This window comes from Emydura macquarii, unplaced genomic scaffold, assembly GCF_026122565.2.
Source record: "Emydura macquarii macquarii isolate MOO-44397 ecotype Brisbane River unplaced genomic scaffold, CSIRO-AGI_Emac_v2 contig_2768, whole genome shotgun sequence".
Taxonomy (NCBI): domain Eukaryota; kingdom Metazoa; phylum Chordata; order Testudines; family Chelidae; genus Emydura; species Emydura macquarii.
The window spans coordinates 47,718,095-47,732,982 of record NW_027132905.1 but is presented as its reverse complement, the minus strand read 5'-3'; the positions used below and the strand labels follow the sequence as shown (position 1 = coordinate 47,732,982).

Genomic DNA, 14,888 nt, shown 5'->3' with positions numbered 1-14,888 from the left:
TCTTTCATCAGAGGATCTCAAAAAAACTTTATAATAATCAATTAATTAATACTCGGTACCCCCTGTGACATAAGTGTTCTGACCATTTTAGACAGGTAAACTCAGGCACAGAGAAGTTCAGTGATTTGCCCCTGGGTCACACAGAAAAGTAAACAGAATGGGAATTGACTTCAGCAGTTCTAGCTCCCAGTCCTGTATTCTAACCTCTAAACCATGTTTTCTCAATACCACCACACACAAAAAACACCCTAAAAACATAACCCCCCAAAAATAAACAAACAGATAACTTTCTGTGATTCAAGAAGTCCATTTTTGTTTTAAACATACGGTTCAAAAGATATCTACTGGAACACAACTTAAAAATTACACTTCAACCTGAAAAAATTGTTGCAAGAAGCGCTTAAGTGTAACTGAAAGATTAGAGTACAAATATTTTTCCAGATATTTACATTATTGATCTGACAGCACATTATATAGCATCAGTGTCACTCTTTCCTTTACATAGTTAATCAATCAGTACCCATCCCCCTTTTGCATCTATCACTCTTTCATACAGCAACAGGGAGAAAAATATTAAGCTAATAATGATTTCAAAACTACAATGGTATGGCAACTTTTTTTTAAAAAAAATTATTGGATTTCAAGTTGAGAGCTGCCCTTTAAACAATCTAACAAATACAGAATGAAATTAGCAGCAGTGCTGTAAGGATCTCCTAATGTGCATCAAACATACACTTCAAAGCAGCCTCAAATTTAAGTTGGGCACCCGAAATTATGAGTACTGCATTGAAATAGTAGGTTTCTTTCTGAGACATTATTTGTATTGTGCCTATTGATAACATTATAGAACTGTTTGTTCATATAAAAATATTTCCATGATTTGTAGAGTGTTTTGAACAGGATCTGTGACAGGTAAAATGTTCATATACATCTTAAAAGCATCTAATATATACTGATGCACAAGATTAAAAATGTCAATGGGCCCTACACAATTTAGTAAAGCTCATGAAAACATGATCCAGAAGGGCACAATATACAAGAGAGTTAAAGCACATATCTGAAAGCATTAAATACAATAGCAATTTTAACTAAAGAGAGTTCAGTTAAATCTGAAGGAAAAGGGGCACCCAGGGCTCATATATAAGTTTCAGCAACATACATTTTTTCCAGCTGAGTTTCTGTACCCCGGAAAGGGTATAGAATAATCTTACCACATCTGTCAGCTACAGTGTGCAGCCTGCACATTTATGTCTGCAGTAGATAAGACACCTAGAAAGGCACAACATTTAATATTTTACATATATATCATTCCTTCTAATCCCTAAGGATCCTAGGTGCTTCCAAAAGTATTTGCATATAACACTGAAACTCAGCCATTTCTGCAATGAAGAGTTGACACTTATGGGACTATCACTATCTGCATAACAGGGCTGAGGAAAGGAAGGCTGGCAAAGGAACTCAGGACACAATACTGCTCTTACACAGAGTTCCATGAGATCTTTCCTGTCCATGAATTGCAGGCTTGACTTCAAAAGAGAGGGGCAGGGAGTAGGAGAATCAGCCATTCATCAATCATTTCAAATTTTAACAGCCCAGGAAGTTATTCAGAGAAATTTAGATTCACTTTTATTTACTACTGTATCCTTCACTTCCATTTTTAGGCAGGGGATGAGGCAGAAAGCCAAAATAAAGGAGACTGTGCAATGTGTTTCTTATACGAGTGATCCATACATTGGACATGTGCATAGCCAGTCACTTGTTACCTACTTTTTAAATAATAAACACACACATATACTAGTTTTTAAAACAAAAGCCAATCTTTGTATCTGGACAGTTCCTATTCCTGAAAAGGGAAGAACTGAGTGCGTCCAGACCAACTGAAAACCTGCCATCCTCAACTAAACACACGTAAACAGAACCCCCCTCATATCTGCCTCCCTAAAAAAGGGCTGTTCTCAGAATCCCCAAATCTGTGGCACTGTACATCTACAGTCCCCTTCCTGGGCACTTAAACCTTGGTCTCCTCACTAATACATCCATTGTAGATGATCACGGGGAGGATAAAATGAAAGTGCTGATTGTTTTACATCTGAAAGCTTCCTACAATATTGCTGAGCCTGAAGTTTTGGCCACGTGTACAATGACTGCCAGGGGTAGCAAGAGGGTTGCTCTATTCCTTTCATTCTAAGAGATCCCAGGGGATATTGCTGCTCCATCAGCCTGTAGCCTCTCCTGCAGCACTTCACAGGTTCTGTCTTGTCACACCTACTGTTCAGGTCTTTTGCTTCTTAAAATTACCCACCATTGCTGTCAGCAATTCCATTTGTAATAGGCACAGGGGGAGTACTAATGTTGACCAGCTGCCTGTGTATTAACCTCTGTCATCTCACCTGCTCAAAGCAAGTCTAGAGAGCACAGGAATTAAATTGTTGAAGGCCAGTCTATACCAGTGCTCGCACCAGTGGAGCTACACCAGTGGTAGTGACAGTTTGGAATTCTTAATGAGAAGACGGTATAAACATTAGACTTAGCAAAGCACATGAAGAGGTTGGTAGGAGCTATAAAGCCTTTTGGATATTGACAACACCTTACACCACCATCTCCATCTTCTCTGATCCAGCTAGTGAGAGGGATGACTACCCAAGAACAGGGCTGTATAACAGATGCTAGCTCAGTCAAGACAGCAGAGAATGTTGATAAGTTGGAAGAACAAATTGGAGAGATGTTAGCAGCCCCTCTGAGGGGTTGGGGGGGTAGCATGTCTGTTTATTACTGAAATTCAGAACATGCAGATCCTCTGCAGTGCTGCTATTGGATGCTCGGGTAGTGATTGTGACTAAGGCAGCTTTTTTTCCCCCCATCTGCAACTGATGAAAGGGTTTGATGTTTTCTTTGATTTTGAGGTAACAAAGTCCTGCAGTACACTCTACAGTTCAAGACCATTTGGAAACTTCAGTACAGAATGTGACTATCCACTCAGAAAGTTGGTTGCAAAGAGAGCACATCGTATCAGCCTTCCATGTCCTGCACTGGCTTCCGATCAGTCTAAAACTGGAGTTTAAGATGGGATTTGATCTATACAGTCCTAAGTGTTTTGTCTGTGAGGCTACCTGAGGAACCATCTCTCTCCCCAATGACACCGCTGCACCTCCAAGCATGAGTTCACTGGTTTGTGCAAGAAAGTTACTGGGTATTTTCAGCGAGGAGTCTGTGTACAGCTACACCACAACAGCACAGCCATGGCACTGCAGTTGTGCCACTGTAGTGTGCTAGTCTACATGCTTCCTATACCAATGGAAAAATCCTTCCATCAACGTAATTAATCCACCTCTACAAGAGGCCGTAGCTAAACTGATTCTTCAGCCAACCTAGCAGCATCTACAAGGATGGTCTGCTTGACCCAACTATGTCACACAGTGCATGATTGTCACACCCTGGACCAACGGGGCTACGTTGATCTAATTGTTAAGAGCAAACCAGGCCTTTGACTGTGGAATTCGTTTCTCCCTGGTCAAGCAGAACTTTGATTCTCGGTCTGTAGGTGAGCTGCAAGGCTCCGCAATTGCCAGGGCTTCGAGGAGAGGGCAAACTAAAGATTATTGGGGGTTTGCAAGGGGGGAGCGGGAGTTATTATTTTGAAAGATTCAATTGGCCAGGCGGGAGAGTCACTGCAGTCGGGACGTTTATCCTCGGCTTTGTGCACTTCCAGTATCTCGCCAAACTCCCAGCCCCTGCAAAATGCTGTTTTCTAAAGACATTTTTTTTAAAAAAAAACAAACCTCCATCGATGGGGCGCCACTTTCCCAGCTCATGCCCACTACTCCGCGTCCCCCAGCTGGTGGGGCTCGGCCCCCCGACCCGACCCGACCCGACCCGACCGGCGCCAACATCCTGGGCCGGGCGCTCTCCCCCCAGGAGCCCGGCTCTCCTGCAGCGAGGCACCACGGCAGGGGGTCGACGGCCGAGCCTCGCCCCCCTCAGCGCCTTGACCGACCACAACGTCCCGCGGCTCCGAGCCTCAACTCGCTGCCGGGGGCCCCCGTCCAGCAGCCGCCGGCGCCGGCTCCACGCTCCCCCGCGGGACCCACCTGACCGCCCCTCCCACCGCGGGGCCGCCCCGGGCTCCCAGGCCCCACCCAGGGGCCATCCCTGGGCTCCGTGCAGGGCGCCCCCAGCGGCCCCACACCGGAGCTCCCGCCCAGCTCGGGACCCACAGCCCCCGGCAGGGGCGGTGTGCGCGGGCAGCGCCGCTCGAGGGCCGCCGGCTCCCTCTTACCTGCGCCGCCGCCTCCTCCCCCTGCGGCCGGCCCGGCTCTAAGTGGCCCGGAGCGGCCCCAGGCTCCGGCACGAGCCGGACGCCATTTTGTCTCCAGCCTCGGAAATGACGTCGAGGGGAAGGGGGCCCGTTAGCGGGGAACCTCGAGCCAGTCGGTGCCCCCCCCTCCTCCTCCCCAACCGTGTCCGCCCCCCAGCCGCCGCCCAGACCCCCTGCGGGTCGCCTCGCGCCGCTGCGCCCCCTGCTGGCGCCAGACCCGCCGCCTCTGCCCCTCGCCACAGCGTCCCCCCAACCTGCCTCTCTGCCACCCCGAAACCCGCCCCCCAGACCTGCCTCTGCTCCCCCCTCCCCAAAACACTTCCCCCGCACACCTGCTGTCTCTGCCCCGCCCCAAAGCTTTCCCCCCCACCCTGCTCTCTGTGCCCCTCCCCAAAGCTTTCCCAAACCTGCCTCTGCTCCCCCCCACCCCAAAACCCTCCCCCCAGACCTGCTGTCTCTGCCCCTCTGCAAAACTTCCCCCAAACCTGCCTCTCTGCCCCCTTCCCACTCCCCGCAAACCCACCTCTGCCCCCTCATTCATCCCCACACTCCCTCTCCACATGCTGCCTCTGCCCCTCCCGACTCACCCCAGGGGTTCCCTGCCCCACCCCGCCTTTCCTGCCCACTCCCTGCTCCCCCACAACTTCCCTCCCAAGACCTCAGCCTCGACCCCCTTCCTCCATGGCCCAGTGCCCTCAAAGTAGAGCTGGGATGGGAGGGGGGAAATGAAATTCTGTGGTGAAAGAGGACGACATATTCTTGACAGTTTTGAAAATAAAATTCCCATTTCATGACCAATTCAAAAGGCCCCCATTTCCCAAGACTCCCCAATTCTGACTCTGCCCCTTCCCACCGAGCCTGCTCTGGATGCTCACCTCCCTAACTAAACTCCTCCACACGCCTGACAGAAGAGCAGATTCTCCTCCCTCCATAGCCCTTTCTTGCTTCTCTCCCCTCAATAATTCAGCTCCACAAGGGAGTTCTTCTCACTCAGGGTGATTGAAGTCAGGGGCTGTCAGAAGCAAATTGGAATGAATGGGGATGTTCAATGTCAAAGAAACACTTCATTATTTGGGGGCACAGGTTTGGGAGACCCAAAAAATTAGACTTGGCAGGTCTGGAAAGGAGGACTCGGGGTGAAATTTCTGACTTGTGGGAACCTAATGTGAAATTTTAGTGTCTGTTTGAAACAGCAAACATATTGTGATGTCTCGTAGCAACAAAAATATCTTCTCACTGTCATTTCTGAGCAGATATTTAATGAAAAAAACAGTAGATTCATCTGTTGGGACATTTATGCATACATATCATCAGGTATAGTAGGGTCTCTCTTTGTATAGTCTGTCTAAAAGGATTTGAACTTTCAACTGAATTCTGTATACATGGTACCCTGGAGGAGATGATCCCTTTTAGGGAGAATTAAGTGGCCTGAGTTTCTTCCCTCTTCCTTAGATGAGGTGAGAATGTGCCATTCATACAATCCATGGGAAAGGATTCTTCTTTTAAACACAATTGGGAATGGGGAAGGTTGATACAACCAAACTGTTTATGGTTTGCCGAATATAAAATAACCCATTCAATTTCTAATACTTATGGTTGCAAAGATAACCTTCCAAATGTAAAGAATGCAGAGTCCGTAGCTAGACAACTCCAGTGCCTCCGCTGTTGTCCATAGCTTTGCCAGGCAACGGCAGAGTGAAATTACCAGGACAACAGCCAGATTCACATCAGCTCTTTAGAACCCTTTGGTCAGCCATGAAACAGTCAAGAAAAACGTTCATTTCTCTGCTGCTGCTTGTTGAAACTACTGGTAGCTGAAGCTGGTCCTGGAGTTATTCATGGAGGAAGACCTGAGAACGCAGAATTGGGGAAGGAGTATAACAGACCATTTCTCCCCCCCAATAACTAGAAATTTCTGAGTGGTGGAAAATAGCAAAACCCATTTCTCCATCCTTGTAGCAGGCAAGGAAACCCTGGATGTGGGGGAGGAGACACAGCTCCTTCTCTTTTACAGCACATATATTTGAAACTCTGCTCACATCTAACTCCTGCTAGCCAGAGGCTGATTCAAAAATGGAGCCCTGAGCAAGGTTGAGGGACAGCAACCTGTCAGAAACCCCAGGACCTTTCCCAGAAGCTGTGGGATATGGGGGTTAGCTGGGCAGCTCACTAAAGTAGCACCCCCTTGCTCTTCACTGATGCTCTCCCCCCCTTTACATATTATAGGTACTTCAGGCTATTGAGCGGCTAGTAAATTCAAAGACTGTACAGAATATACAAAAACAAGTATTTTCAAAATAAACATTTTTTATTATGAGCTATCCTTTTATAACTTAGACCCTACAAAGATCTTGGGACAATGAATATTCAGGTTTGAAAGGGCAAGATTCTCCAGAACCAGAAATTTAAATCCCAGCAGGGTCTACTCAGCCCTTCTCTCTTTCCGAGATAGATAAACTGAGTTGTCTTGCAGTCAGCGTGGGAAGATCTTGACAACTAAGACTCTTTCTGACTCATGGATGTTAAAGCTCCTTTGTTGAGATTTTAAAGTCAGCGCAAGAGATTTTTGTCTCTTCTATTATGGAAGATATGTGGCTAAATCCTTTTACTCTTTTGAAAATCTCAGCCTCAGACTCTTTTTTGTAAGAGTAGGAGGTAGAGTATGCTCCAGTGTCCTGGCCAAAATTTTCCTTCCATTATTATGCTGTATGCAAGATCCCTGACTAGTTTCTACCCAGAGGTGGATGCATTTCAGTGCAGTTATAGCCTGTTGAACAATTTGGAAAGAAAGGGCTTCTGTATAAGTGTAAATGTATTACTATACTTGTTTCTCTCTTTTTTTAGAAGCTAATTAACCACTTTTCTCACCTGGAATACTCAGGATTTGTCTACATTAGAAAGTGTGCAAAAAACCAATTTAAAACCAGTCTAGTTACAGCAGCAGCAAACCACTAACATAGACATACTTAATTGTTTTAACTTACTATAATAATTTAAATTAGTTTAAGCATGAATGAAAACACTTAAAGTGTATCTATATTAAGGGTTTGTACTGGTGTGACCAGATCAATTTAGTTCCACCAGTACAAGTTTTCTAATAGAAACTAGGCCTCAGATTTGATGAGAAACTGGAGACTTATGTTAGAAGGGATGATGGCAAATAGGAAAGAGAGGGAACATGGCTAGCACACACAAATCCTCCCACCCACAAAAAAAAGTTAATTTAGAATTAAGGTTTCTTGAAGTAATTACTAATAATCCTGATGCAGAATACATCAGAGTACCTTTGCTTATTATAATTAGCCATATGAAAGTAGCTTTTTGTTAATGTTTAAAAATATATGCTGTCCTAACAGCAGAATTCCCCCCCACTCAGTTTTTACTCCTCTCTAACTCCTTATATCCCAGATGCTGACATTTTGTGATTTGGTCTAATTTAGTTAATAAATTCCATGGGATAGGGGACCTTAACTATTTATTCACCTACAAAAGCACCATGCATCACTATAGCAGTGAATGCAAAATAATGATAAAGCTTTTTTCCCATAAGACTTTAAACCCTTTTAGGTTTTTCTACTATGTTTATTACCTGTGGGTCTGCACTTACTCACCCATTTGGGGGGAAGAGAGAAGGAAAGAACTTTTTTTCATCTATTAGCATTGATTCACTCTTCCTTCCTTTCTAAAGGAAGTACCACCCACCTACTTAGAAGCCTGATTTAAAGACCCAGCTTCTAGCTGATTGGAAGATGCTTGACTAAAGGTAATCATGGGAAATGTAGTCCTAAATTGGAAACTAAAACATGGGATATTGGCATAAGGAAACAGTTAAGTGGGAAAGGGAATTCTGGGAAATTGTTTCCCTATAAAAGGACAAGAGAGACAGACTGGCTTTTTTCTGTTTCATTTAAAAAAAAAAATTAGGCTTAGCTTACATAGGGGATGAGAAGCCAAGTTTTGTTTAATAGTTTGTTACATTATATAACAGTTTAGGGTTCTTTGGTGCTTCTTTTTTTAAATTGGAATTGGATTGGCTTTATGCTTGTATCTCAGGCAATGAACTACTATCATTTTTTAATACATATTTAGGTATTTAATATTAGAGCTGTTATGAAACTCTATTTAGATGCATGAACATATATCTTCATTCCAAATCACTTTTAGGATTGCTTCCAAAGAAAAAAATACAGCTTTGTTTTAACATAAAGTGAAATTTATTAAGGTGTTCATTTTTACAAAAAGAAATGTTTCTTATACTATTTTAAGAAACAAGGATAGAATACTAAAGTAGGTAACAGAGATCACATTAACAGAAAAAACTCAATACCAAAATAATTCATTCCAAAGCTCTTAAGATGGTTAGTTGACAATAGATAGGATTTCACTAGCTGTCAGGAAAATAGACAAAGGCATGAATTAGCGTTTACAGCATGGGATTGGGACCCAGGAACTGACAAACTAGAATTCTTTATTTCATTTGACCAAGTTATTTGACCTCTTTGCTAGCTTCCCTCTCTAAAATGAAAGGATACGACATAGGCTACCTCCCAGGTTTGTTTTGAAGATCAGTTAATCCATGTTTGTAAAGTTCTTTGAAGATATGAAGCACTAGCTATCATTAGCCTTTCACTACATATGAAGAACTGCAATAATCATGAATAGGGGTTACATGCACATTTTCAAGGGGAGGAAAAAGAAAAAAGATCTTTCAGAATAAAACTGTCTTCATCAGAAGCTATCACTCCATCAGCTGTTTAGATAATTAACACCTCCAACATGTTAACATTGGGATGATGGGTATTATCTTACTCTTCCAATTAAACATTACTAAGAAGTTAGTAGTATTGTGTGGTCTGCTAGACAATAGATACAACAATATAGTGCTAGGCTATTTGTCTGCAGTCTATCTGCTCTCTTTCACAAGTGGGCATATATTCTCATCTAAACCTGTTTTCAGTTGTTCATCTGAAAGGTCTTCAGTCTTTTCAAAAAGTGAGGGAGGGGGAAAGAGAGAGAGCATTAGCTAAATCACTTCTAAACTAAAATCTTAATTTAAAGTGAGTTTGGAGATCACAACGATATGTAGTAAAACAATCTGTAGTTTCCTAACTACAGCAAGGAAAACAACATTATTTACAAATGACTAATGCTGTTTGTAGCCACATAACTTAGTTTTTTAAAGCCAGAAATGGGCTTAAGATGCAGAATTTGCATCCAGATTTTAAAGGTTCTGATATGTTCAAATCTAGGTTTTTATTGACTGATCCATTCTATGTATAGAAGTCATTTGCAAAATTTTGATCCAAGTTCAGATTTTGATCAAACCCAGAGATCAGTGGACTTGGATCCAAGTTTTTGGTTTTGCCCTGGCATACTGTTACTTAAATTGAAAATGAGACATTTAATGCATTTTACAAAGAATTAGCCCTTAAAATAATCAATGGTGAGCATTAGAAGAAAGTATTAATTTTCTTTTACTCACAAATTGAATCGTCATCTGTGAACAAAGGCCTTTATTATGGTTCTTGGAACATTTGTTTTATTGCTGGAATCTTCATCTTGCTGTTTGGGTCATAATGGGAAATAACTGCAGTCCTCCCTGACTTTATCAGTGTGGGCCCGTTTGAGCCTGTAGGCAGGGGCCATGTGAAACTGCTTGACCTCCGGACTGAATTATGTCATAGTTCCTTGCTTACCTCCCTCTTGCTCCAGGGTTGGGGAAGGGGAAGTAATTCTTCTACCTGACCAGCTAGTGTAGGCAGGGGATAGAACCAAGGCTCTCGCAGTCTATTTGCTTACATCAGGGAATATTCGGAGAGCAGGAATTGTGATCCGGGTCAACTGTTTGGGTCCAGGATCTGGGTGGACTAAATAGGGTGGGACCTTACTCTGTGTTCAGCCAAGTAAGGTAAGCCCAGGATCATTATACCAAAAACAAATGGCACGAAAAATAACCTCCGCCCAGACCTTGCCTCTTTGTTGAATAATCTGCGTGGTTGAAGCTTAATAAATATTTGGGTCTCCCACTGAATGGAATTTACCCCCACACTTCTTGGAAGGCCACAGTGTAAACTGGGGGAGAAACTTGTTTTTGCTTTGGGAACTATATGTGAAGCTATAATATAAACCACAGTCCACATGAGAAATACATTGTCATGGGCCAACCCAATCCTTAATGAACCCCCACAAGGACCAAGGATCATCACAGACCTTCCTCTTCAAGTGCAAGGTGCATTTCTTTGACTTTGCCATCTCCAATATAAACACATAGTGGAGTGTGATATATACATAAAAAAACAAAACACTGCAGAGCACACACTTCTCCCCCTGGGGAGAGGACGTGAGAACACATGACAGATGTTAACTACATTGCTTAATGCCCTCCTGGAAGGCATTCAGATACTACAGTGATGAGTATAAGAACCTATATATATTAGAATAGAATAAATCCTGTTGCAAGGTCTGGAAATAAGTCATACAATTTTAAGCAGTACCCAGTACTGCCTTAAATGTTCAATAAAATAAGAATATATTTGAAAAAACAGGTATTCTTGCATTTGCTTTGAGTAATTTTTCATTGAATGACTTATGCACACAAAGTTTGCTTAGGGATTGCTTTTGAACTGTTTACTTTGATTATTGTTATTCATGGTCTGTGACTGGTCACTTATTAGTATTTCTGATCCCTGTTTCTATGACTGAAACCTTTAAAACAGGAAAACAAATGGTAAATGATGAAGAACAAATAAAGTAACGTACCTAGTATGAATGTTTGGATGAGTGATCATTTATGCTAACATTTTTGACACTATTTAGGATTTGTGAATGTTTTCTCGAATATCCATTAGTCATGCAAAAACAATGAATGATACAACCTCAAAGAACTGAAATCACCTCTTTTACTTGTGTAAATATTCACCTATTATTTTTTGAATGATTCAGCCAGTTCTATTCCTTACTGTATAGTCTCAGCACATAGATACTCTGGAAATAGGCATTTTATAAATACTATCTGAGACAGATAAATGGTTCTTTGTCACTCTAGTATTATATGTGTCAGATCATAAGGATTCCATCACCTTCCTTGGAAAAGGAAATCTTTAGTGACCTCACTGTTAGGAAGCTTTTCAGCCTGTATTTACCATTTCCTTGTTTTATCCCATTACTCCTACTTAGAGCTCATTAGACCCAAACCAGTTCTACTCCTCCTTGGTGTTCAGATCCTTCAAATACTAATAGAAAGTTCATGTATTCTCTCTCTCATTAGTTCTCACTTAATCAGGCAATAAATACTTAGGTCTGGGAACATTAGAGAAATGTGCACAGGTATAAATACCTCACTGGTGCAAATTTTTAAAAACTTTCCTAATGTAAATTTAATCTTTCCTTATTAAGTCAGTTCAACCTCTTCATGGTTTTTGTTGCTGCTTTCTGACTCCCCTCCAGATTGCCTGCATCGTTTTAGTTTTTGTCCCATTTGCTGCTTTAATTCAATAAACAGTAAATAGATGTAGAAAGTGAGAGAGACGTTTGAGCGTTCCTGGCTGGCATTTAAAACAGTTTTTTATTTAAACTATTATGAGGACCATGTAAAATATATGGTAGGCTGCCATGTGTCCTCTGGACAGCCAAAGTTTCGATGCAGTTGCAATAACTGGTGCTTTTCTCAGGTAGAATACCTCTTGAGTCTGCGTTTACCCTGAAGGGGAAGAAACATCACCAGAGAAAAAACTGTAATGAGACTCAACTCCTCTTGCTGTCAAAGTCTCATTAGCATATGAAAAAGGGTTTCTGGGAACTCTGCAGCATGGACAGTATATTTTCAAAGCCACAGTCTCCAACACAAGAGAGAATCTTCATCAGAATTCAAAAGCCACATTTCTCTCTGGGAATAATTGAGGTTCATTTCATAACTGCAATACAAAGGTATTGACACTGGGTAAATGGAGTTCCTGCTGTGAACCGAGGAATTTGCAATTCAGAAGTGACATTACAGGTTTACTTACAGAAGACAAAAAAGTATGGCCTCTACTATTTTATCTTATACATAACAATTTAATATCACCAGCCAGGTGCTTCTACTTACTTGAAACCTACGTTTATTGTAAGCTGCTAAAATATGTATAAGTGAAGCATAATTCTTCATTATTATTAGGGTTCTCAAGCTGTGGTCATTTAAATAAGCAATATGAGGTAATAAGCGTCTTGTGAAAACACCTCACAAAATCCTTCTGCACAAGAGTGAGGAGGAACTTTAAATAAATAATAATAATAATAATAATAATAAAAAGACTTCAGACTCACCCAGGACTGAGTGAGTCTCATCCTGAATGTATGAAAGTTGGCAGGTCTGCAGCATTAAGGCAAAAAACAACAAAAAAACCAAAAACAGATGGTGAACATGAACCATTTTGAATCCTTATTAACTCTGTTATTACAGCTCAAAACAAGAACTTCCAGTAGCAACCTCACTGTCTCATGCAACACTTACGTTACTCAGGATCTCCTCCTTCTGTAGTATTTACTACAGGACTCAGCCTTTTATATTTCAGGGCCCATCAATGATTCAGCTCCCAGTGTTGTTTTTCAGGGGTTGATTCTTCAGCCATTTTGAACCGAATTGGACTGCTTAACATTGGCATAGAATATGTCAGAACACCATTAGCCTCTGCTGTCTTCCTACCTGAATAGTTCTGAATAGTTCCTGCCTGTTTGGCTTCATTGGTTCATTGGTTGGTTTTCTTGGGATAGCCACATGCTTTCCCTTGAAGTCATTTACATTAATCTGACTACTCATATATAAGAAATGCTTTCTTCTTTTTTCCTGCATTCACCGTGTATGAAAATATGCACCATCTGGTGGCAATCCTGCAGACATACAATTCAATTTCGATTTTATTTCACTCACACAGTCAGCGAAGCCCTCAAACCTTTATCTGATTATGGGAACAAACTGATGTCAAACATGGAAGACGTATTCATTTGATTCATGATTTCAGGGTTGTCAATCCTGATTCCAAATTCCTGAGTCAGGCCCCCAAAAGTCATGGGATTGGCTTGAAAGTCATGACATTTTACAAAACAATAAATGTTGGATTCTTTTTATTTTTCTTCTGGTCTTTGAGCCCTTAGAGTTCCTGTTCTCAGTCTCATGAGAGCTAAAAGAAACTTATTCTTTATTTTAAATGAAAGCTGAGATTCTCATATAATCCATATAATCACCTGTCTCTCACAGCTTGGGCTTTAAAAGAAACATCAAATATCCGAAAACTAATCAACGAGAGTTCTGTGGCACTTTAAAGACTAACAAATTTAATATTTGCAGGCATAAGCTTTCGAGAGACTTCAGCTCTCTTCTTCAGGTGCAGTAATACAGAAAATAGGTAACACAGAGGTAAAACACAGAGGTAAAACTAATGATAACATTGTGAGAGTTAGCAACACTGTTATTTAATCCAAAGATCCACATAAATAGGCTCTTAATTATACTCTGTTAGTGTTTTTTTCCACTTGTAAACTGTTGTGCATTTTGCTTGAGAAAGGAAAAACAAACATAATGTGGCTCTGTTATTTCTGCATGGTTAGCTGCTCGCAAAGGTAGGCCAGTAGGTGTGCTCATCAAGGTGGGAGCCAGAAAAAGGCAATTACCAAACACTTTGTAGATTTTAAGGAAGGGGACAGGCTTCCAGTATCTGTGACCCCTGGGTAGCGGAGTTCAAAATTGTGATCAGAGCAGCCGCTGTCGGGAGGACGGGGGCATTGTGCAACAGTTGGTGGAGGACTGTCAGCGGTGACACAGGCAAAGTAGTGTCTACCCTGGCATTTTGTCAGTGAGAGTATGTCAGCTTTGGATTTAAATCTGTCAGGGAGGTGGTGTTATTTTGCTGATGTAATGGGGGGTTATGTCTGTGGAAGACAAATTTAACTAGATACATGGAAAATTTTGTCAATAAAAGTTAACTTACGTCAACAAAACTTCACGGTATAGATCAGCCTTTGGTCTTGTCTTGCAAAGAGTAACTTGAATGAACCACACTGAGCACACACATTCTTGTTGACTGTAGTGAAATAGCCCTATATTTAGCCCTGAGTTTCTGATTCCTGCTCAAGGAGAACTAGCAATGCCCTCTGTCAGAATGAGTCTCTTAATATCATTAGAAATGTGTTTAATGGGTGGTTATACTCCAAGAAGTGATTTAGAAAGCATTGCAGGGTTCATTCTTTACCAGTTTACAATAAAGAGGTGGTTTTGGTAAATGCCTACCCAGCAAACTCATCTTGGGATTTGAAAGTCAAACTGGATCCTTTCTGGCTCCGTACGTCGACTTTATAAGAACAAATTTGCGTTCTGAACGTAGTGACCAATTGTGTATGCGTCGCACAGCTCAGAACTGAACCCACCTCACTCTGTCTTAAAGTGAGACAATGTCTCTCCCACTCTGTTTTGTCCATCCTTGCAATGTGTATAACATATTATATGCAGTGCAGCCAAGAATAAAACGTAATAAAAAAAAAAGTTTTTTTTTCTCAGAAGAGTCAGCAAATCTGGCTCGAGTAAATACAGGGAGAAGAG

At 41.7% G+C, this 14,888-nt stretch overlaps 2 long non-coding RNA genes across 2 annotated transcripts; both read right to left on the bottom strand.

Moving 5' to 3' along the window:
* Positions 1–5,552: 5,552 nt before the first annotated feature.
* LOC137165564 (uncharacterized) lies at positions 5,553–7,998 on the bottom strand. Its single transcript, XR_010923423.1, has 2 exons — positions 7,927–7,998; positions 5,553–6,165 (listed from the first exon to the last, which is right to left on the bottom strand). It is a non-coding gene; the product is annotated as an uncharacterized lncRNA (long non-coding RNA).
* A 3,883-nt stretch (positions 7,999–11,881) lies between these two features.
* On the bottom strand, positions 11,882–12,823 carry LOC137165194 (uncharacterized). Its single transcript, XR_010923299.1, has 3 exons — positions 12,807–12,823; positions 12,620–12,665; positions 11,882–12,014 (listed from the first exon to the last, which is right to left on the bottom strand). It is a non-coding gene; the product is annotated as an uncharacterized lncRNA (long non-coding RNA).
* Between the last annotated feature and the right edge of the window lie 2,065 nt (positions 12,824–14,888).